Genomic DNA, 24,829 nt, shown 5'->3' on the forward strand with positions numbered 1-24,829 from the left:
TTATTTTCCATCAAATTGAAGTTTAAAATATTTTATCATAATTTTAAGTCGTTTATATGTCTCTGGTTTTCTCTGCCTTCGAATCCAAACTTATTTCACAGATAGCAGAAATAAGAGACATTGGTGAGTGGAGGGGCAGAGTAGGCCACGAGGTAATCTAAGCCATTCTGCTATTTTCAGTGAACTCAGGACTTTGTCGTGTAAATATTTTAAGGAAATAAAGTGGTTGTGTAGGAATATTATTTTGTGGTGGTGGTGTTGTTTACATACCGTTTAATTTCATTTTTGTAAAGGAAATTAAGAAGATTTGTTTAAGATAGGACTTAAAATACTTGTCTTCTGTTTAATCAAAATTTTCCCACATGCAAAGGAAGTTATTCAGGGGAATTTTGTGAGGAATTAACACAATTTAGTTGCTGGACATGAAGAATGAAATATTTCCAAGCAAGTAAAATGGAGGTGGGGAAAGACAGAGAACCAGGAGACTTGTAGAATATAAATGTTTATTGAATATTGAAGTTAAAATGTCTTAAGTGTAGAGATGCATTATAACACATTATATTTTTTTAACATGGGAGAACAAAATATTGAAAAGGTGCTTGTATATATGATTCAACACAATTTTAATTAGACTTCTAATGGGACTTTTTTTGAGTATGGCTGCATATGGAGAGTAAATAATACACATAATTAAATAATACAGGGTGAGAATTTCCCAAGTACATAAGTGCATATAAGGAAATATCAAGGAATGTTTGAAAAAAACGAACAAGGAGGAAGAATCTAGCCCTACAGTGGATTCAGACTTACTATGAAATCAGTTATTAAAACTGCCCAACACATGCACACCAAGTTCATGTGATAATGGACATGGAAACTACATAACACAATGCCAGTCACATTATATTGGCAGTCTGAACAAAAGTTCCATTTTAAATATATAGATCAATGTAATAAAATGGTGAGCCCAGAAACGGACCCATTATAATGCAATATATACATACAATATACTATAGCAAGCTTATAGAAAGACATGTGAGGAAGGATAACTTAGTCTATAGTACTGTGGATAACTTGCCAAAAATATTTGAATATGTACCCCATGTTATGGATCCACATATATGCTAGATATATTAAATGGTTAAATATTTTAAAATAAATTTACAAAAAAATTGTAGAAAAGTTAACATATACATTACATGAAGGGCCATTTAAATTCATAAGACAAATGAAGACCTTAAGGTAGTCAAATTATATGAGTAGATAAATTTTACATTAAAGGTAAAAGATAATAAAATTATTTTTAAATGGGAGAATAATTATGGCCACCAAATAAAATAAAAATGCAACCCCGAAGTACTATTTTACATTAGTCTTCAGAATTTTTTAATCACATGCAGTGGTGAGGGAGTTTGGTAGAAGTGGAACACGTATCTGCTGATGGCTTTATAGGTAATTTCAATCCCTATAGGTAATTTCAATCAATGACACGAGTATGGCTGTAAATATGAAGTCCATCATAAAGATGTTTCTACCCTTTGATTTCATAATCTTATTTCTTATAATATTCAAGGAAAAAGTAGTATCTCTTACATTAAAAATAAATGAGAACATTTGAAATGTTACTGCCTATAGGAATGATAAAGGAAATGACTATGCTAGGATTTTTTTAATGATCAATTTTTTCCCTTTATTTCCTCTTTTAGGTAAATAATTCTCAATTATAATAAAAACTTTCTATAATAACAAAAAATAGAAAATGAACAAAATGTTGAATATAAGTAGGGTGGTTATTTAAATAATGATAAAGTAATAATAAAAATACTTTTTAGTTATGGAGAAAGTATTTCTTAAGAATGTTTATTATAGTAAGGTGAAAAATATTTGTGATGTAATCATAAAATACAAATTATTTAGGTGATTATGTTGAGTATGCAAAACAAGCTGTCCATATAAAATAAGGAAATAAGAAATGAAATTGTTAACATAGCTACCTTTAAGTGATGAATTTTCTTGAGTAGAAATATGGTAGCTTTATGGAATATTATGTGGTTAGCAAAAATGAGAACTGTGAATTTCATGGAAATAAAGAAAGTACTTATGAAATATTTAAAAAGTCAGAATACACAATAATTATATGTGCATTAGGAGGACATCTGGGTGAAAGTCTGTTTACATGGGGACAAAGACAAGATTAAAAAATTTTTAAATGAAGATAATTGTGTTTGGGTGATGAGATTAAGGGTGTTTTTTTCTAATTAAAAATGTCCTTAATGTTGTTGTGTGTTTCTAAGGAAAAATATAAATAACCAAGTATGGCAGCTGTACTAATTAGCCATCAGGGCATGGCTTTTCAAATGTTGCCTTGAAACCCTGCCAAAATATGCCAAAATGTCTTGGGCATATAATAGTCTCAGTTTCTGATTTTCACTGGCCACTTTTTCACTAGATTTATGAAGAGGTAGGTGGCATATAGCCACAATGAAGAGGGAGCCTGTGGTGTCTGCGGTCTGTTCTCTGTCACTCTGCACTCACTATTGCCCCCTTTCCCTTCCCAGCCTAAATCTGGAGGCAACTTTAACATAGCTGGTGCTCAATAAACCCCTGCTAAATACTATTGAACTTTTGCCTATGGGGAGGCACAGCAGCTCTTATGATGTAAAGGGGAGGAAAGCATGAATAGCAGTCAGGAAACTGCTTCTAGTTGAATGACCCTGGGCAAGTGACTATGACCTTCAGAGCCTCTGCTTCATTATCAATAAAAGGAAAGTTTTTGATGCCCACCCAGAGTTAGTCCAGGTCTATAGAGACATTATGATTCACGGGCTTACTCCAGGTGCTGTTTGCCACTGTAAAGGGCTCCTAAAAAGCGAATTTACTGTGTTCAGCCTTGCAATAGCACAACTAGCTAAACTGCTCCCAGGGAGTGCCCCAGTAAACTCAGGGAGCATGGTTCCTGTGCACTACCCTAGGTAAACCATTCAGCTAGAGAAAGTCACTCAAGCCCAGCATTGTGTGTACATCTGATTTATTATACGCAAATAACTGAAACAGACCAACTGGTGACAAGCATGATCAAATATTAGCTAATGATAAATTACTCCATTGTTTAGACCATGTAATATACAACTGACTGAAATACAAAGTTCAGATGTATTTAGATTTTCTAATGGAGCCAAAATACTACTGACTGATGTTCCCTCTCCCAACAAAAGAGTGGTGAGGTAGGCAATAGAAACAAATTAAAGGTGAGGAAGTTTAGACTCAACTGCTTTCATAAGGTTATGAAATTATTTTAGATGTTGGCACTACTGTGTGGTGTAAGACTGTAGGCAATCTACCATTATGTGTCAGGTGTCACTGTTCATTTTAAAGGAAATGAACATTTCTAAAGCAATGTTGTACTGTGGTTTGTACACATGGAGCTTACCTATTATACAGGTGACAGATCTCTGTCTTCTGTACCAATCAGTAGCAGTCATTTAACTGAATCATCCTTATGGGTGACTAATAATTTTGTACTTACTACTTTTGAACTTTGATATAAGGTGCCCCTACCACTTCTTTTAGGTACTCTAAAAACACTGAAAAAGTTCTAAGTAATTTGAAATCACTGACTACCATAGTCAGATACACTACCTACCAAAGTTAGATAGAAAAGAGCACATAGTTGCTGCAAGATAGGTGAAAATGGCTTCACTAATACTAGTGAATAACAAATCTATTTCAACCTTTTTTATTACTGAGATTAACTATTAATTTAACAAATGTGTGTAGTATAATTTGGAGAGTGGCAGTATGTGGCTAATCCCAAAATTGCACAATTAAAAAAATTATGTATTTATGGCTTTGGAATGTTTTTGAACTTTCACCTGAATATGGTTGTGTTTGATGTTCCGGGATTTTTTTTAACACATTGGCTTAATGACTGGCTACCTTCTGGAAATTTAAGACCTCGTAGGAGGCAAGAATTACATAATTTTAGAAAACAGTACTCTACCTAAGAAAACAAGGCCTGAACTCGAGACTTTCACATAGGTCAGTTTCCTACTGTACATTGAAAAATCGATGAGAGAGGATTTTTAAAAATCTTCAAGTTTATTCTGCATCATGAGGGAAAGTGCTCTGCCTCTTCCTTGGAAAGTGATTAACAGAAAAATTGTTTGTGCAAGCTTCTGCACAAAACCATCCTGGCAAGTATTCAGAAATGATATTATGAAGCTAGCTACCAAATATTATTTGACAGAGCCTTTGTAACTTTTCCATAAAACGCCAGGAAAAGTACAGAAATATTTTCCCAGCTCTAGGTATTCACAAGTGAAAAATGTGTGTGTTGATCAGTTTTGCAGTTTATTGTTTAGGCAGATGTATTTGTTGATTCAATATAATTTAAAATGACCAAACCATTTGACATTCATCTTGTCATACTTACAGCAAGAACTCTGGAATAAAGAATATTTATCTGTGTCATTGAGGAAGTCTTTTGAGGCCATATCCAAATAAGATTCCTAGATAACTGTTTCTTGAAGAGCAATAAGATTAGAATCTAGACATAGGTTTTCATGGAAGTGAAAACATATTTTCCATGACTACTATGGATTTCTACTTATTATATATAGTTACCACTGTTTGTTTTCTCCATTGTTAGCAAAATTTTTGTTTTGTTCCTTTTGTTTTGAACAACATATCTATTTCAACCTTTTTTAATACTGAGATTAACTATCAATTTTATAAATATGTGTAGTGGAATTTGGAGAGTGGCAGTAGGTGGCTTATCCCAAGTGGCATAATAAAAAATTATGTATTTATGGCTTTGGAGTATGTTTTTCAACTTTCACTTAAATATGGTTGTCTTTGATGTTCTGGAACTTTTTAAAGTATTGGTATGTTTTAACATTCTAAATCTACCCTGGGAAGACCTGATTCAGGAGTGGCTAGATGCTGTCCAATTTTCTATCTAATTCTTCTTCTGCTTAGTTCCTCAGCATTTATTTTAGGCTCTCTGCAGTTGAGATACTGCTTGCTTTCTCTCAAACCTTCTGTTGGAGCTGAGATAGTAATTTAATGTTTGAACTTAAGGAAAGGTGCTTCTGTTGGTAAAATGAATAGAATAAACTGATATTATTTATAAACCATAATGAAGCTATATATAGGTTTTTAGTAGAATAAACATTTTCCGGGGAAGACTTAAGTATAACATTCTCAGAATGATTTGGAAATTCATGCTAGTGAATTCTCTCCAAGAGTTCTTGAACATTATTATGTTTAAGTGATCTATCTAGGTATTAGTTTATATTCCTCAACAGAGATTGCATGTAGCTAGGGCTCAATGGCTTACAGGAACTGCCACCTAAAAATTTTCATTGCAACAGTAAATTAGAAGAATCAATGAGTATAATTCCAAGGCAATCATTTGCATCTTTTCCTCATCTCTAATCATACTATCTTAACTGATATCATATAGCCACCGTTTACATGTGCCAATCAGTACTGAAAATAAACTCTTCTGCTCTCACACTTTGTTGCATTATTTTATCATTTTCTCTATGCACGAACAATCCTTTTATCCCAAACTGGAAATTTTAATTTAGTTGCTAGATGCTTTTGTTGTTTTATATTTGCACAGTAATTTAGGAAAAGATATCATAATAGTTTTAATTTGATTTTTCTGCTATTAATGTATAGATCATATAATGGTGCTCTGGTTTAAATGCTATTCTTTGTTTTTCCTCATTAGGTGGAGTCTTTGAATTTTTTAAAAGACGATGGTAATCAGATCTACTTGAAAAATTAAGCGAACTGATTTGGTTGGAATATTCTTTTGCCAGTTCTTTAATATTCAGCCACTAGGTAAGTTGAGCCAAGTGCTTTCTATGTGGTTTGGCTACAAAGTTATTGGAAAGATTTCTCAAGCACAATATTAAGTAAGCTTCACGTGAAATTTTGACAGTCATGATTTGAGGCCCTCAAAACCTGTGATAGATATCTGAGATGTTATCGAAATGAAAATATTTGTAAGTCTTTACTGCATTTTTGGAAATAGCCTTATTTTATCTTGATTGGGAAATGTTGTCTTTTATAGTTTGAAGCCAGATCCTTTTATTTACTATTTTAGTGACAATTTGCTTGTTGTAATCTTGAGGTAATGTGGGAATATTAGATTTTACTTTGACTAAGATTTTTATGTGTAATTATATTCTATTTTATCAGATTCAAATCTAAGGTACAGGACATTTTGAGTAAATTAGCATCTCTCCTTATTTTAAACCATTGTCATTTTACAGAAATCTTGGTTTCTTTGATAAGACTAGAAATCCTAAGTGAGGACTTGCTGGATTCAACTTCCTTGTTGCACTGTGTTGCTGTGGAAAGCTTCTGAGGTAGAGAACTCATTACCAGGAGGAGTTCAGGCTTTCAGCAAATTATTGGTGCTGCCAAGACAGAATTCAGTGGGAACAGGACTTTGGCTACTGTTAAAATGTCAGTATAGTAAAGCCTGCTCTGTCAAACAGATTTTTGGCATCAGAAGTCTAAATGATACTGATTTTAGGGCTTGGTAATTTTTTTTTTTTTAATCCTAGCAAACTCATGCTTTAATTAACCCTTTGCACAGTAACAGGAAGTTTGGAAAAATGTATATTCCTAATTTAGGCCACAAGTTTTGAATTTCTGAAATTCTAAATTTTATTCATGATTCTAAAATTGTGCAGCTTGTTACTTAATTTCCCTCTGAATAAACTGGAGCTATTTTAAAACCTAATGAATGATAACAAATAAGAGAAGAAAGTGTCTAATCATTTGGGGAGCCTACTTCCAAACCAAACCAACTAATAGTGTCTGCTTTACCTGTGAGCATCTTGAGACATAATGATCTCAGGTGGTTTTTCAGTGCTACTGTTGCATAGTTCATGCAATACCAACAACTGCCCTTACCTTTGTCGAAAATAATCTCCCTTGAGGCAACTAACTTGGAACTTGATTTGCTAGTATAGCTTTTGAGCATGCAATGAATGTAGCAATATCAGGTGTGAAAACTCCAGAGAATCTTTTCATTCTGCCTGTAAGATGTATGATTCAGTATTCATTTGTAACCAATAATTTTCATTGTCTGGGCACATGGCGCCATTTGGAAAAATTTTTGTATAATTAAAGGCAGTTAGCTGAAAAACTCATCAGGAGGAGAGATGTTAAAAGGTTTCACAAGCAAGGCTTTAATTTTTTCAACAGCTGTAATAGATGTTAGAAGACGAAAAATAATACTCTGAACCACTAACTTAAATGGCTTTGTTTGCCACATTTAATTTTCCATCTACTCACAAGCTTGGCTTTTACAATTTTCCCCTAAGTACCCTAGTGTTAAAGTTAAATTTCAATTGGTGGTATCTAATTTACATTATGTTCAAGAAACTGTTTTGTTAAGTGCCTCCTGAGAATGGACATGGCCTGAGTATTGAGTGCAAATGGCCTTCTTGCTGACCGCACTGTGAGTGCCGGGCTCCTCTGGCTAAGTAGCTCACTGGGGTCACTGTGCTTTAAAACAATTATTGTTTTGCATTAAATAAGGATGTTACTTAGTTCATAAGGCTCTGTGAGAATTAAACACCTGGCAAGTAGTAGGAGCTTAGTACCTATTAGTGATTACAATGATGGTGATTAAGAGTGGCAGTAGTCGCCGGGCGCGGTGGCTCACGCCTGTAATCCTAGCTCTTGGGAGGCCGAGGCGGGCGGATTGCTCAAGGTCAGGAGTTCAAAACCAGCCTGAGCAAGAGCGAGACCCCGTCTCTACTATAAATAGAAAGAAATTAATTGGCCAACTGATATATATATATATATAAAAAATTAGCCGGGCATGGTGGCGCATGCCTGTAGCCCCAGCTACTTGGGAGGCTGAGGCAGAAGGATTGCTGGAGCCCAGGAGTTTGAGGTTGCTGTGAGCTAGGCTGACGCCACGGCACTCACTCTAGCCTGGGCAACAAAGTGAGACTCTGTCTCAAAAAAAAAAAAAAAAAAAAGAGTGGCAGTAGTCTTTGCAACCATTGTTTAAATTATCAAGAATTATATTTCATTAATCACATGACTGATTCTTCATCCTGTCAATATGGTCTTAACTCAAAGAGATGTGTACAGTTTTTCAGTTAAACCAAATACTTCTTTTGATAAGGAAGCACTTCATATGGAATTGGTAAGTTTTTTTTCCTGATGTATATGGAATACATAATTAACAATCTGTCAGTGATTTTATTGGTGAACTGGCCATGGACATTAGCCCAAGTGATTTCCAATTCTAACGTCTAAAAATTTGCCCAATTTCTCCTACTGCAAACTGGTAGTAAAAAAGGAAAATTTTTGCCATTAGAATGATTTTCCTTTTATGGTACTTCTTATAAAAGATAGTAAATACAAATTGTTTTATCTTTCCAGTAATGTTGCTTTGCAAGTCCTGCCATTTTCCTTCAAGTAGCCAATGCCTTTGACTGATCTTGACATTATTTGTTTTAAGGTAATATTAAATGGAATCTGGGATTTTAACCACATGGGCGCTCAGATTTATATTCTCTCATTACATTGTTTGTAATTATTTAAGAATTATGTAAGTGATATTTCTTCTTAAGAACGAAGGTGAAAGTTATTAACATTCATTGGGCACGTTCTGTGAGCCAGATTCTGCGCTCGAGGTGCTTAATCTTTGTAAAAAGTAAGAACTGAGAATCCCATATTGAGGATTTTGGGTTTCAGAGCAGGAATTAATTTCCTGAGAATCACACAGTCATTAAAGTTAGTAATTTTTGGAGTCAGAAATTATTGAGACCTTAATTTAAATTAGGAAGTCCAAAATACATTAATTTTATTTCCTATGGAAATTGGTATATTTTATAATTTCCCTGGACTGATTGTTCATCCATTCATCTCTCCTTTCTCTTCTAATAAGCCTTTACATGTTTTTTCTTGGAATTACTTATGCCAGTTAGGAAAATAAAAGGGAGGAAAACTTTCAATTCATTCTATTTGGACACATTTTAGCTGGTGCTATAATGATTTCATAAGCGTGCAAGTTCGATCTGCTGTCTGTTGTCTGTGGGTTTACTGTAACTTCTCTTGCTATCACACATAACTCAGAGAAGACCTTATAAACTTTAGTGTGTTGTGGTCTTCAAAATGTTTCCTTTTATATAGTTTTGTTTTTATAGCTTTCCAGATGCATGCAGTTCTTCTGTTTGTGCCTTTTGTGTTTTAAGGTGACTGAAGCGAGAGTATCAGTATTTATGTTTGAGTATTACAAACTGATGTGAAACTGTAGATCCGCTCTTACACTGCCAAGATCTTAATGCTGTCCTTACAAAGACTGCTTTTTGCTTTGCCATTATAGCATGTGTGGGTGGAGTCTATTACTGTTAGCTTCTTGGGCTACTTTGTTTCATTTATCCAAAATTATTTTCTTATACTCCTTTACCCTTCTACTTGACTCTTCCTGCTTTGTTTATTAAGCATTTCAGCTGGCTATCCCTTCATTCATTCATTCATTCATTCATTCATTCAATAACTTATCCATTCATTTATTCATCATTCAGTCAGTAAGCATTAATTAAACTAGTCATATGAACAGAGCACATTTGGTTCCATGTAGCCATCTGAAACCCTGACTGAAGGTTGCTTTAATATCATTTCATGGTATTCCGTCTGTCTATACTTCTTCCTGTCTCCTTACTTCAGCTTGTGGTAGAGGATGGCTGTGTACAGGAAACTTCAGCTTTTACATCCATGCAAAACCTATACAATGGAACTTAGTGATCACATGCCTTGTTCCTAATATGATGGTGTGAATTAACATTTGTGTAATGCTTTACTATCTGTATATTATCTCATTTGAGGCAATAACTGTTACATACCTATTACTCACATTTTATTTTGTGTATGAGGAGATGGAGGCTTGGAGGTGGGGGACTGGTTGTAGTTGAGTGATCTGCTCAAAGTCTCAGCACTAGTGAGTCATAGAACGAGAATCCAAGTCAGGTTTCCCATCTTTGGATAGCATGCCACATTCACTGTGAGGTCACCGGTCCAGTCGAATGGCAGTGTTCAAACATTGGAGCTTTGGTGATGTGGTCACTACACTTTCACTTAGTATGATTCACACGAGGAAACAGAAGCCATATTGAAATGTAGGGGAAGAGTCAGATCTCTTAATTTTAGAGAATCTTGAGGGTAGTCCAAAAGGAAAATGCTGTGCCATAAGAATGTGAACTTTCCAGATCTCGGACAGGTATAACCTTCTTGCAGAAACTGAAACCTGATGATACTAACTGCTGAGTTTACCCAGTCATGCCCCATGATCTGAGGATCTCATCATCTCCAACATCCATCTCCATCATCTCTCAACATCCTTATAGATCAAGAATGGCCTCTGGAATTCTGGTTCCCTTGGCAGTTGTAGTTTGTGCTATAAATCCCTAAATTGGATGTTAAACAAAATACCCCACTTGGAGATCTTTATTTTATGTTTGAACCTTATATCACATTGATGTCTCATCTGTGAGTTGCCAAAAGGCAAATTAGCTTTCTTAATTGCATTTTCTATCTCATCTATTATTTGCATTATTGGTTAATGCATTTTACTGATGTCAGAGTCTGGTTAATTCTTTTATTTTAGAATTACTTATCTTCATATTTGATCTCATCTGCCCTCAGCATCTCCTTAACACATTATACTTCTCATGTCACTTTTGGTGCATATTCTTTAAAGCTTTCACTTTATAATAATTTATGGGAACTTTTTATCTCACAAGCCACACTGTAAGCTGCTTAAGGGACAAGAGTAGGTTTTTTATTTTGCTGGTGTCTTCTGCAGCCTTAAAAATGGTGATTGAAAAAAACAGTATATATCCAATAAATATTTATTGAATTTAATAAAAATATTTGGTTTTGAATTTTGAAATTAATTGTGGGGTCTGAAAATTGATACCTGGACACAGATTTAATTTTAATTATGTTAGTGAGATGAGTCTGCAAGTCCGATATTTATTAAATATCCAGAGCAGAGTTATAAGAACACACTTAATTTTTTAGTTGATCTTTTTGAATGCAAAAAAATTGTTCTTAATGTAAAATAGCAACAACCCCCTTCCCCACAAAACAAAACAAAACTAAAACCTCTATATTCCCCTGACAAAGAGGTTGTATTCTCCTTGGCTTGATCATGGCAACAAAAATAATTGGCCTCTGAAAAAACTTTAATGAAAGAAAATAAAACGTGGCCTCTGAATATAAAGGATCCCTGAGAGATGGAGGTAGGAGTGTCGTGTGACATCAGAGTGCAGCAGACGTTGCCCGCAGGACCGAGGGGTTATATGTATTTAATTTGGCCTGTGTGGGAAGCCTCTGAACATTTTTGAGCAGAGAGCGCTGCAGTCAGAACTTTGGGAAGATGCATCTGACTGGGCCATGTTGGCTGGCGTGGGGGGCGGAGGTGAGGGTGGGGTGAGTGGGTGCAGCAGTCACTGCGAGCACAGAAGCCACTTAGGAAGCACTTCCATTAATTCACACAAGAGCTGTCACCTCATGTTGTGCCCTTTATGTCTCCTCCCACACTTGCATCACAGATGAAGGCACTGCATAGAGAACTTAGTGAACACTTGCATCCCAGGTTCAGGGAGTTCTTTCTGAGTTAACTTCCTCCAGTCTTCCCCTCACTCCCTCACTTCGCAGGGTTTGCATCATGGTGTCCTTGTGGCTACGCTCACATTGTTTTCTTAAGACTCTGGACACTTCCACAGGTCCCTGACTCTGGTAATTGTCTCTGAATCTCATGTCATGTCCACAGGGGCACTGTGCCTAGACCTGTCCTTTGGAACTTTGCCAGTTGGACCCAGAGTGTCTTCTGATCTCCTGACTGTACGATGGGAGATCAGACAGGTATTGAGGCTTGGGGTGGAGTGGTAGGTAGCAAGAAGGATTGACGGGCCAGGGGCAATGTGAGGGAGGTGTGCAGGAAGCCAGCCTGCTTGGGTCTGGCGGCGGGGGTCGGGTGGGGGTGTGTATGCATGCACACACTCCGGGGTGGGAGCAGGAAAAAGCTGTCAGTGATGACTCTGGGCTTCAAGCTTTGGAGTCTGAATATTACTTGTAATAGAAAAAGGGAGATAAAAAGAGAAGCTAGTTTCAGTAGTAGTATGATGAATTTCATTGTATACTAGTTGAGTTTGAGATAAATACAGATAAAAAACATGTATTTTATCCTACTTTTCTTTTTGCACGAGGGTTTATATTGATAGTTGCAAACTGGAATTCACTGGAAGACTTCAGTCTTCTTCTTTTGGCTGTTCTTTCAGCTCCTTAAATATTTTGCAAGAGCTTAGGATGGTTTTAGGTTCTTTTAACCTTAACCCAGCCCAAATCCCCCACAATTTACCTCCTCAGGAACACGTATACTTGGTAGAGTACTCTGGGCATCCAGAAGTGTGCCTTCTAGCCTCCTAAAATAAAACCATTCAGGAAAAATAACTATCTTTCCTTTTGGGGAGCATGATCGTTGCCATCTCACGACTTGCTGAAATAGCACAGCAAAGGAACATTTTTTGGCAGGCCAGAACATCTAGGGAATGTACAAGCACATGCACTTCTCTTTTCCTATGATGTATTTGATTGAGGCAGTCTAGTTCAGGGAGGTCGGGATTTTTAATTGAGAACTAAAATCCAAAAAAAAAAAAAAAAAGAAAAAAAAAGTACTAGCTGTTTGAATCTAAAGTTACTCTTTTAACTGGTGGTATTTCTAACAACAGAAAACCTTGGGTTATTAAATTCGATGTTAGCAATGAGTTGATTGGTGCCAGTGTAATCCACTCCATCCACATCCACTGAGGAATTTTTGAATTTTAGAAGAGATACTCTTGATTAAATCGGTTTAAGAGTATATAATGATCCTGTAATTATCATTTGTCATTACTTTGTGTACTAATGATTAAAGCAAACATTTAATAACTATAGGGCAGTAAGTATATTTTAGATCTCGAGCCATAAAAAGATTTCCATTAACAGAATGTTTCGTGCACAAATAAATTATTCATTGACTGTAGCAGAGCTTGATTCTGTCATCAGCCTTAAGTGGAAATTTTGAGGACACCAATCATCACAGACGCCAACACTCCGTTGGCTTGAGCCCCATTCTTCTTACATGGAACCTGAGCTTTTTGGCTATTTGTAAAGGCTTTAGTTTGCTTAAACTCAATGAATATTTATGGTATTTCTGCCATATGCAATATTGTGTTTCCATGCTGTGGAGGAATACATTGATGAGTAAGTCTGCATTTCAGTCTTCAAGTTGCTTATAAACCCTATCTAAAAGAGAGATAACACTAGTACATACCTGACTTGGACATGAGAAAGCTTACGGCAGTGCCCTAAGACATGTATAAATAAAATGTTTTGTGAATTTGAAGGAGAAAGAAATTATATTCATTTTCTAGTGGGTATGTTGGGATCAGGATGTGTTTCCTGAGGAAGGCTTTAGAGATGAGCAAGACTTTGACACGTGTAGAGAATTACATTCACACTGGCAGAGAGATGGGATGGATAAAGTTGGTCAGATCATGGATTGAAAAGTAACACGGTGCTTTTGGGATACAATGTTGGTAAGTGAAGGGAAGACATGAAAGAAGAGGAGGGGGAGGTGTCAAGAGACCTGGGGAGTATAGAGGGCCTTGAATGTAGTTAGCACATCAGTCTGGTAGGCATCAGAGATCCTTTACCCATTTGTGAGCTAAGGGTAACAGGACTGGGTTATATTTTTGAAAGATTAATCTATCCATCACAGATAACATCACAAGGAAGGATTAGAAGACCTGGAGGTAGCTAAGCTAGAAAGCTCTTGGGATAGTGTCCATGAGAGGCAATGAAGTTCTGAACTAGGGTAGCTGTAATAGGAATACAAAGGAGAGGGCAAATGGGAGAGACATTGTAGATGAATTGTTATAGGTTTTGGCCTGTGATTGGTTATGAGGTATGGGAAACAGGAAGCAGTTAAAGATTCAAGTCAACATCTGTAGTAAACTTTGGAATCAACAAGCATGTATGAAAAGCCAGTCATGTGCAAGACATTGTTGTTGGTGATGAGGGGTGTACTGAGAAAAGTGGGAATGGTCCTGTTTCTGAGTAGCTGCAAATTTATTAGTGATATCAAATATGTGCTCAACTAAAATCCAAAGCAGACCATGATCAATATGACAATGGGAGTTGAGCAGTGGGTTATGAGAACATAGAAGAGAGTGGTCTTAATTCTGACGCTGCAAAGGGGGGAGGGAAATGCTTGAGCAGGGCCTTGACGATCAGATAGAGGAGTCCAGAAATGTAGCTGGAAAACTAAGAGAGGCAAGACACAAAGAAGCTAAGGGGGGAGGCAATTGATAGAGAGAGGAGCTCTTTCTTCTGGAGTGCCTACTACGTGTCAAATCCTGAGCTGGGAGCTTTACATTTCAGGGAGGTAATGTTCAACAGCGTATAAGGTTGCAAAATCACCACCAGTGTTGTGATCTAAGAAAGGACAGATAGATTTGGCAATTTAAGGATTACAATGACTTTGAAGAGGGTTCAGTACAGGAGTAGGGGTGGAAATGTTCTAAAGGTTATTTCTTATCTTGAAGACATAATTAAATACATCAGTGAGAGAAAAAACTGAGCTTTTTCTCAGTGATTTCTCCTCGATGGGTAAAGTTTCAGTAAACTCAGTAGATCTTTGCACTCTGGCTGGGCTGAGAGGCATCATTTGAGAACATGCCAGTCCTGAGGAGTCTTTGCAAACTTTAAAATGCTGCAAAAATGTTAGACTCCCAGATTCTGTTCTCACAAGTAAAAGACCTCTATACTTGCTGCCAGCTTCTCTCCCTGGCTCTTCCTTCCTCCTTCCCACGCCTTCCCTGTGGGCACCCAGCTGATAATGGTGAGCACATTTGCCCCACCCTTGGCTTAGGGTCAGGGAAGTCCTCGGGCTCTCCTTGGCTCTTTTCCCATCTGGAAGGAGATTTCCATAGAGAACAATCTAAGGAAGTGCGTGCACAGACACACACACACACAGACACACACACCAGTTCTCTTCCTGTCCTCAAGGATATTTATGTGCCAATAAATAGACACAACACACAGTCACATACAGGCATGCTGTGTCACACCCAACCTGAGGAAACACAGGGCAAGGATGCAGTGTTCTAGCAGGAGGTGGTAGGGATGCTATTAATAATTTAACAAGTAGGAATAATCATAGAACATGTTCAAGAAGAACTCATGAATTGCTTTGTTAAGAGGAAGAGGCTATTACTATAGAATGTAAAGGTGTGAAATTTATATCATGGTTATGTTTAGTTGCTTTTTGTTGTTGTTGTTGTTTTTTTTTTTTTTGCAAGCAATTATTACAGTCAAGTGGGTGTAATAAAAGAACTTTCACAGAAGCCCCATAGTATTACAAAGGGGTATTTTAAATTATATCAAAACATCTTATAATTTAAAAGGAATAAAAAGAGAGAAATTAAAAGGGGTAGTAGAACGAAGGCAGAAGCAATTGCTCCTCAACCCCATGAAGGCACAAGGTACACGAGCATGGTGAGTGAGTGTGCTTCTAATCATATATTCACTTATTTATTCATTTACTTGATGACTCAGTCAACAAACATTTGCTGAGTTCCTGTTTTGTTTCAGGCTGGGGGCTGGGAAATATAGCTGAGTAGAGCAAAGAGAGGCCAAATTTTAGATAAAATACATCCTTCTTATGGGAAACTAGCCAATATATATAAGAATCCTTATATTATAGGTACACAGCTTGTTTGAAATTACATTTCTGAAATGAGTATTATATACTAATATTTTTACCCCTCAAAGTTATTCCCTGCAATTTTGAATCTTTAAATGTGTTCAACCTGCTGTAGTACAACGATCTAGCTATTAGCTTAATGTGATAGTGGGAATTCTCAGAGCTTCTGAAGAAATTGCCAAGCATTGTCATCAGCCCTTACCTATTACAGCTTTGAAATTCTCTTTCCTTGAGAACTGAATTGATATAATATTTTATCAGGCTGCTTTTCTCCTGTTCAGTCAGAAGGTCTGGGAGAAATAGGGTCAGTATGTTTTTGTTCTTGTGTACATGTCAATAGCCTCAGGGAATTCTCAAAATGTTTGGGACATCTTCTACCTTTGGAAGCAATGGCAAGATCATTTCAACCAGTGATCAAGGGTAGAAGCGTGAGGGGCCTTTGAGACCAGGAGACTTGAGCCAATCTCTTAAGGCACAGTAACACTGAGAGTGTAGTGATATGGCCCTTACCAGGGAATAATTCCTCCTTTTGCCTTTACAATCATTACCTTTCCTTGCCTTGTTTTTTTTGTTTTGTTTTTATCATTTTCTACTTTTCTTCTACCTGGTAACTGTGGCTAACAGGTTTGTGTCTTGCAGGATTTATCCTATTTTTATTTTAGCTTGATTATATTGTATGAGAACATAAGGCCATATTTTTTTACCCCTATTTGCTTTGCAGCACACATTCATGAATATTTGAGCTAAATGTAACATGCCACCAAGTTTACCTGTATTTTAAATAGTCAGAAATTCAAGCTGACCCCAGAGACCTATGGAAGCTTTGTCATAGAACTCTTAAGTTTAAATTCTTTTGTTTCCAAAGCAAATCAGAAATATACATGCATGATATATTCATAAATGGCAATAATTTTCATTATGTCAAAATATAAATTTGGAGTTTGTGTAGTTGTTGAGCATATTAATTAATGTGTGTTTTTAAAGAGTTACTAAAATATTTGAATTAAACTGTATGCTAATTTGGAAGTTTATTATGCGTATTTTAAGAATGCCCGAACCCAAGTATTTATTTGACAAAGATAAAATGTTTATGTGGATTTTTTTAAAATTCTAGAGAGGAAAAAAGTTAAATTCACTTTGGGATTATTTTCTAAATAGTATGCATGTGTGCGTGTACTGTCTTCTAAAGCATATATATTTCCTATATATTATATCTGTGGCCATGGAAGAGAGGACAAAAACTGGTCTATGTGTGCATCTAGATCATTCATTTATCCATTTGTTCATTCATTCATTCCTTCATTCATGATAGGGATGGAAGGATGTTGATCCATGACTTGTATTTTTCATTCTGATAAATGCAAAGCAGACTAAATGTAACTGGGAAATATAGTATTAATGGGGGTTACTAAACAAGATATGAAAAGTTGAAATTATAAGTGAATGGAAAATCACTATCTGATCAGGAAATATATAATAGCATCATTTCGATAAATTATTAACCAATTACAAAGTTCTTTTCGATCATTTACAGGGCAAAAAGATGTGGTCTTTTCAAAATATCCAGAACTATATGTGTGTTTTTAAATTTGTGTATTGTAAGCCTTTGTCAGCTAATAAGAATAAGACTTGAAATACTTTGGTTCCTCATCAACAACTTTTCTACTAGTTAGAGTAAAAGTCGAACTGTTCAGAGTCCTCATAAAAGCTTTTATTCTTAAGCTTTTTAAACGTATACAGAATGGAAATTTCTTCTAAACTAAGAATTATATAATAAGAGACATTTATTTTAAGGAGACAATTTCTAATACTGAAAAGAAATTTCTAAATCAAATATATTATGTTTGTGCTTTTTGGAAAAGCATGGTTAATCTGTATAGCATATAAGGTATATAAAATCTGTTTTCTTAGGATTTTTCTTAGAACATAGAAGCAAACTAGTGGAGGAAGATAATTTCATCATTTATTTAAAGATACATATTAAGTATTTTTTAGAATTATAATCATTTATTTTTATTTTACATGTGCTGCATTATGTATGTTTGATACATTTGGAAATCTGATGATGATTAAATTAAAATACATTAATTTCACTTTAAGATTGGCACCTTTAATTAATTAATTAATTAATTGATTAATTGTTGGCACCTTAATTATTCTTCAGAACAGATGCAAATAGTTAACATTTTCTGGAAAACACATTTTTAAATCTTTTTACTTATGATAACATTTTTACTCAAACCTTCTCTTAGACATCTTAGAGAATTAAATTTGGAAGTGTTATATAAAACTTCCGTAATGTCTATTAAAATGAGACATGCTTGAGTTTATATATTTAGTAATAATATATAAAATAACTTGTAAGAATAATGACTCTGGGTAATTAATTCAATGATTTCTAAGTTTTATTTTCTGACATCAAAACTGTAGTAAGTGCTTTCTGAATTGAATAATAGCAATATCACAGCAATAGTATGAGAAGTTAGTTAATTGTGGTGAGGAGGAAGCAGTGATTAACTGGAAAGGCCATTGGTTGAAATGTCAGGAAAGCAAAGTTCTTGCTCTGGATCTCATAGAAGGGCTTACAGACCTTGGGTGAGTAACTCAACTCTCAGCTATTTCACCACCCAGTCTCTTGATTTTGGGGGGGGGTGTGTGTATAATCGGACTCCAGTCTATCTGCAAAACAGCTAAAATTCTTTCAGTATTTAGAACATGAAAATTTTTAAACAAAAATTGATATGTATTATTGTGGGAGTTAGTCCCTTAATCCAGATGTCTAAGAAATATCCTTCCTCTAAACTTCTAAGTGTGAAGGACAACTCTATTCAAAACATCCACTGTGCTCATGTGAATTGTTGGAAAATACTTGCTACAAGATTTACCCTCCAAGTTTTAAGAATTGGATTATGAGCAAAAATGTGAAAGGGCGGTTTCTGAGTTCTGCTTCCTTCTCTTTGGCCTCTGTGGCCATTCTTCCCCCTACTGAGTATATGGCAGCCAAGGCCTTCGGAGGCAGGGAGAAGGCAGAGCAAAGATGAAAGAGGGTGTAAACCAAGTCAGTGGTTCTGTCAACAAATGCATGGATTTTATCTGACTCCCTCACTCCCAGGATGTTAGTACTCGCTGACATTCAGCTGAGTTTTATATCTGGCTGAGATGGGCAGAGGATTTCTAAGTTGGACAATGCAGGGCATACCTGTTGTCTCCGTAGCCCCTTGGTCTGGATCCGAACATTGTGCTACATGACTACAAGGTGTTCGCTGTAAGCTTTGTGAGATTCTGAAGAAGAGCAGAGACAAAAAACCTTATGGAACTGCTTTCATGACAGTCTTGAGGGAGAATTGGTTATAAGCCAAGCTTGGTTTGGACCATTAAGAACACATAACTGGGGAGAAGGTCATTGCTGTCAGTATTTGTGGGGCCTCCAGTACAAGAGTTCAAACAAAGGCCCACAAACATTCTTAATTTGATCAGTGATGAAATCTTTATTTTTAAAGAATATGAAGTTGTAGGGATTTGATCTGACTTGTTCAAGTTGTGGATTTGATGATAATAATTTTCTGGCTCATTTTTATTGTTTTGAACAGTAATTAAATCTTCATTAAATAAAGAATTTGTAATGTGCTGTTACTGAGTTTTATGTGGGTCATGCTTGACAAGTCTGCTTACTTTCATTGTTTGCCTCTTTAACATTTAAGTAGACTGACTGTTTTTAGTGTTTTCGGATTTTCTACTGCTTTTTTTTTTTTTAAGTTTCTGAACTCCAAAAAATGTAGCTACATATACGAAGGTCTCAACTTGAACTCATTCTCAATGACCAAAAGGATTTAAAAATAAAATGTAATTGTATTGAAAGTATATGAAATATCAATGTATTTTCATCCAATATGTAAATTAGAGTACGTGTAAAAATTTTAAAAATTAAGCTATTTTAAAAACCTATTTTTCATATAAAAATCCAAAATTACATGGTTAAAATTAAAAGGCAAATAAATCTATATTACAATGAATGAATAAAACATTCTAAATTAAAAATTATTTAAACACATCTGAAGCTTTTTAATGCATTTTTTGGAAATTTAGTTCAGTCCTCAACTATTTTGATAGAAGTAAAACTATGAGTTTAGTGGTTAGTGTCCATTTAGTTGCTAATGTAAAGAATTACCATCATGCTTCATGCAGTTTACATCTTTACAAATAAGAATTAGGAGAATTGTTTAATTGCAAAATGTTCTTCAGGTGCCATGTGTGATTGTTCCAAATTCTGCTCTAATTAATTAATAATTCTAGAACCACTGATCAGAGCACTGAGAGAAACAAGAAAAGGGACTCTTGGCAGGACTGTGCTTGCAATGCAAGAATCTGTTGCATTCATGCCATCTGCAAGAAATGACTAGGTGCTATGTCTTTTCTTTTACCTAAGTATTAACACCGCTTAAATCTCAGCTTTTGAAATAGTGCCTAACTCCACATTTTGTAGTGTCACAACCCACGAGCCTTCAGGGCATTTGAACTCAGTCATGGCTTGATCAGTGCAAAGAGATTGGGCAAAAGAAGCATTTCCCTGGAGGCCTGAACAGCTGTAGGTAGGGTTTAGGGCTGCAGGACATCTGGATGGCGCTGTGTATTTGTCAATAAATTTATTTTGCGTGTTTGTGGCGGGCAGGCTTTCTAAACATGGGACCCAAGGCAGGAACCCCACTTGCCTGAATGCGTGGACTCCGCACTGTCTGTGGGGGCATCTGGGCATTAGCATTCTCGCTGGGGCACCATCTGCAGAGGCAGCCGAGGGGTTCCTTCCTGAGGACACTAGGGTAGCGGGTGCAGGAAGGAAGACGAGGCAGATGGTGTTGTGACTGGCTGTCAGACTGCCTGTGGGCTCTTGTAAGACTCCCTTGCTGGAATCCTAGAAATACTTGGTTGGGACTTTTCAAGGGGGCTGGAGGTCCTGTGTGAGCAGGTGGGGCTGGAACAGGAGCTGTGGGTAATTGGTGTGAAAGCCACTTCATTATGTGTTTGCCTGTAGGCTGGTGGGGCTTGGGAGTGTTTGGGTAACTAATTTCCAAGTCAATAAATGCTCCCTCCTTCTCTTGGAGAGGGATGAGCAAAGACACTTCTATCCTGCAAATCTGTTTTTCTCCACAAAGTTGGAAAGGATAGGAATAGCTTTATTCCTTTTTGTGAATATTCTCTGCAGAGGGAGCCAAGGACACACTTTAATCATTGATCTTAGATAGTTGGAATTATAAAGGGATTTATTATTTACTAGATTGGGGATCTTAAACATAAATGGACAGAATTCAGAGAATTTGGTTGAGAAAAAAAATAACTTTATGTTTCCCTAGTCTTTAACTGAACTTCACTCTTTTCATTTTTCATGTAGGCAACAAATGACAGTAGTTTCAGCAGTATCTGTGACTTTGTCACCAATAGAAATCACAGATAGTTTCAAATCACATTCCCCGTTGTAGCTAATATCTCAAAGTTATCTTTATAATTGTGACTAGTCAAAATCATGGTGGATATTAGACCCACACTGTATCTTATTTTAATTAACAAAGAATCACATATACTATAGTTAACACGTTGATTTAAAAAAATTTTTTGAGATAACTATTTTATTATAATTGGTTTCCTTTATAATGGAGTTTATTTTATGTGGTTTAAAACATTATGCTAAGAAGGAGTCCACAGGCTTCATTCAGACTGCCAAGGGAGGTCATGGCAGCCAAAAGATTGAGAAGGTCTGATCCAGATGAAATCCTGTGTTTAACTGCAGATTAAAGCCGGAGAGAGGAGGAGTTACTTAAGGTCATACGGCGGAGCAGGAATTAAAAGTGGTGTCCTTCCTGCACTGTGTGGCCTCCTGGCACCTCAGCCTTGGTCTTAGTGCCAGGAGAATGAGCACTTTGATTATGATGAAGCCATGTCGGCTTCCTTCTTTGTTTGCACTTTGCTGGCTCGTGGTGGCATTTCCCTACCTCTCCTTTCCAGACCTGGTGGTGGTGGTGAGGTGTGGTCCGTAATCTGCAGCAGTGTTTGCTCCTAAGTCCCATGGCAGCACGAGGTTTGTTGTCCCCAGACAATTGAGCACTCAACAGAAACAATAGAATATTTAACCTTGACTGCTTGACCCAGTTTCAATAGTGGTATTTCAGGCAATGTGGGTATCCCGTAGTTTCAGGGCAATCTTTTTAGCCAACCCAGTGGGCTTTCTTGAATTAATATAGAAACTCTTGTCACATTATTTGCTCCTTACCTTTAGACTGATAGGTGCCTGAAATATCAACAGAAAAATCTAGAATTAATAGCAAACATTTAGAGTTCACGGCTCCATACAATTTTAAAGCACTGCATAATTCTCTTAACAATTTTAACATCACTTTTATCCCAAGTTTACAGACGAGAAGACTGGCGCACAAAGAGGTTAGCTAAATTGCCTGATGTTATATATATATATATGTTTAGTAACTGGCAGAGATGGGACTGAGAGCGGGTGTTCTGGCTCCAGAGCCCATGATGTGGGCCACTATGTTATATGTCCACTTATTACTGTAATGCCTTACACTACAAGTGTGGGGTTTCTTTTTTTTTTTCTTTTTTTTTTTTTTTCTTGGTTTGGAGTTAGACTAAGAATGGATGTATATGGGATGAAGGGAGGAGGCTTTGGATTTTTTTTTTTTTTTTTATGTAGTTCTAGGAGGAACTCTTTCCAATCTGTCAGAGCTGTCTCTGAAAGGTACTATGTCATTTGGTTCAAAGTCTGTTCAGCTTTAATCCCTTGCTTGTATATATTCAGGCAATATGGGGAAGAAAAAATATGTTCCTATCCCAGAAGTTTAGTCATGTTACAAACCTTGATCTTTGCTTTTGAAGCCTTCTTGTCGGCAACATTGGCAAGTACACCTTTGAAAATTTATATCTGAATTCTTGTGTTTTGAAAAAAAAAAATGTTTGTTAGTGTTTCTCTTCTTGAACACTAGTTGATGTTTTGCCAAATGGTTAAAAGTCTGCAAATCTGAGTGCTGGCTGAGAAGCTCAGCTTGCTGTAACCAGTTATCCCCAGATGGCCAGATTTTGTTGTGTACCACTTTTATAGATGCTCGGTGGTTGCATACGTGGAGTTCTGAGGTGTACTGTTCCACTTGTTTTTGCCAGGCATGCACAGTAAGTACATCATTTGATAGGTTGAGACAGATGGTATATCTCAAACTAAAATGATGAGGGAGAAAAGAAAGCGAAAAAAATTTTTTTAAAAAAGTAGGAAAAGGGCATTTGGTTTTCTAATTCACATTTCGGAAGTGTATTTTAGCTTCTGTGATTGACTAATAAATGCAGTGTTGCCATAAGACTTGAATTCATGAACGTCTGTTTAAACAGATATAACTGAGTAATCGGCAGGAAGCAATCTTTTCCTTCATGGATGCTGTCCCAAACTTCATGGGGTCTCCTCCAGATCTGAAAATGTTTGGGCCATTGGAAGACATCAAAAATAGATCTGGGTTTTTCAGAGTAAGATATACCACCGTCGATACCAACCAAAACAGAAAAATCCCAAATTTTATTTTTAAACTGAAATATATATATACACATCCATCCATATATACATATATATATATATATAGAGAGAGAGGAGATAGAGAGGGAGGGAGGCAGGGAGCGCCTGGTGAAGCAGCGGTGATAAGGACAATTAATCAGTCTTCATACAGCTGCTTCCTGACATTTCTGCAAATTGTTGTGGAAAAATTAATGAAGGTTAGATCAGTAATGGTTTCAAGCTTGGCCAGTGGAAAGTATGACAGTGTTTCCATCAGCAATTAAATCGGGCTGCTTTCTTTTTTCTATAGGGGAAGTGGTATGATGTGTGTTCTCCACAGGAAATGGAAAACGGCAGCTGAACTGTGAGCGCAGGTATGGAGGAGCACTGGGGAGCGCTCCACCTGGCTGTCCTTGATTGGCACCTCAGGTTTGCATTTTCTGCTGAAGGGATTTTGCTGTGCAACGCAGAGAAATCCTTCCTTAAGAAGAGAGTGAGAAACGTTGGGATTTTGTTGCACTGCCATCTCAGGAGCGCAGACACACTGTGACTTTCAACTTTGGGAACCAGAAAGTGGAACTTATGACAAACAGAAAGTGAAACTCACCTATCTAATTTTATTTTTCAAGCTGAAGGTATTTCAGTGCAGGCCCCGTTCACATCCTGTGTAACCCTATGGGATTTTCCCCAGTATTAGTTAAAAATTTTCCCATAGGGTCACACAGGATGTGAATTAAAGTAAACACTTAACAAGCATGATGAAAAGGAAATTAGCTTTCTAAATGGTCCTTTCACTGTTAACATCCTGAGTAGTTATTAGAAACATGGGAAAGGTTCACTTTGGTGTCTCATTATCAAGTTTTTACATTATTGATAGACTATATGAATCTTCTTCCCTTTTATATACTAAATATATTTCCTTATATATGAAAGTAAATTTTACATAGGAATTTTTGCTTTTGGAAAACATTAAAAAACCTAGCAAAATTCTCTGTAGATTTAGTGGTTTTAGCATTTTTTAGGGGAGAGGTTCATAGACCCTCTTCAGGACTCATTAAAAGCTCTTGACCCTTTCCTCCAAAAAAATGCATATAGACACATTTTGCATATAATTTTGAAAGTTTCGCAAATCTCTAAAATGACCTTGGACCCCAGGTACTTTTCAATGGACTGGGTTTTAAAAGCTTTTTATGAAAATAATAAATAAATAAATAAATAAGTAAAAGCTTTTTATGAGTAGACAGAAAATTGTAACTACAACCAAAAAATGTTAATTCATTGTAAGTAAAGTTTTCATAAGAAGGACTTTAAGAAACTTTAGCTGTAGCAATAATGATTCTTTCTCTTTTCCACCTGAAAAATGCTACTTTGCCTTTGGAAAGGAGATTGTGCATTGGACAAAATATTACGAAGTGGTGTTTGAAACTGGCCATGTGGCATTCTAGCAAGTGACTTTAGGTGTCCCGCCTCAGTTTTACCATCTCTAAAATGGTGGC

General features: G+C 36.3%; 1 protein-coding gene across 6 annotated transcripts in view; it reads left to right on the plus strand.

Moving 5' to 3' along the window:
- HIVEP2 (HIVEP zinc finger 2) overlaps positions 1–24,829 on the plus strand; it is a 182,471-nt gene that overhangs the window by 99,178 nt on the left and 58,464 nt on the right. For 4 of the 6 annotated variants that reach the window (XM_076002916.1, XM_012745364.3, XM_076002915.1 and 1 more), the window contains exon 2: positions 5,738–5,850. The gene's annotated coding sequence lies outside the window, so the exon portion shown is untranslated. Of the gene's footprint in view, positions 1–5,735; positions 5,851–23,643; positions 23,708–24,829 lie in introns of those variants that run through there. The other 2 variants (XM_076002917.1, XM_076002918.1) reach the window with 2 other exon arrangements.

Source organism: Microcebus murinus, chromosome 5 (assembly GCF_040939455.1).
Source record: "Microcebus murinus isolate Inina chromosome 5, M.murinus_Inina_mat1.0, whole genome shotgun sequence".
NCBI classification, from domain to species: domain Eukaryota; kingdom Metazoa; phylum Chordata; class Mammalia; order Primates; family Cheirogaleidae; genus Microcebus; species Microcebus murinus.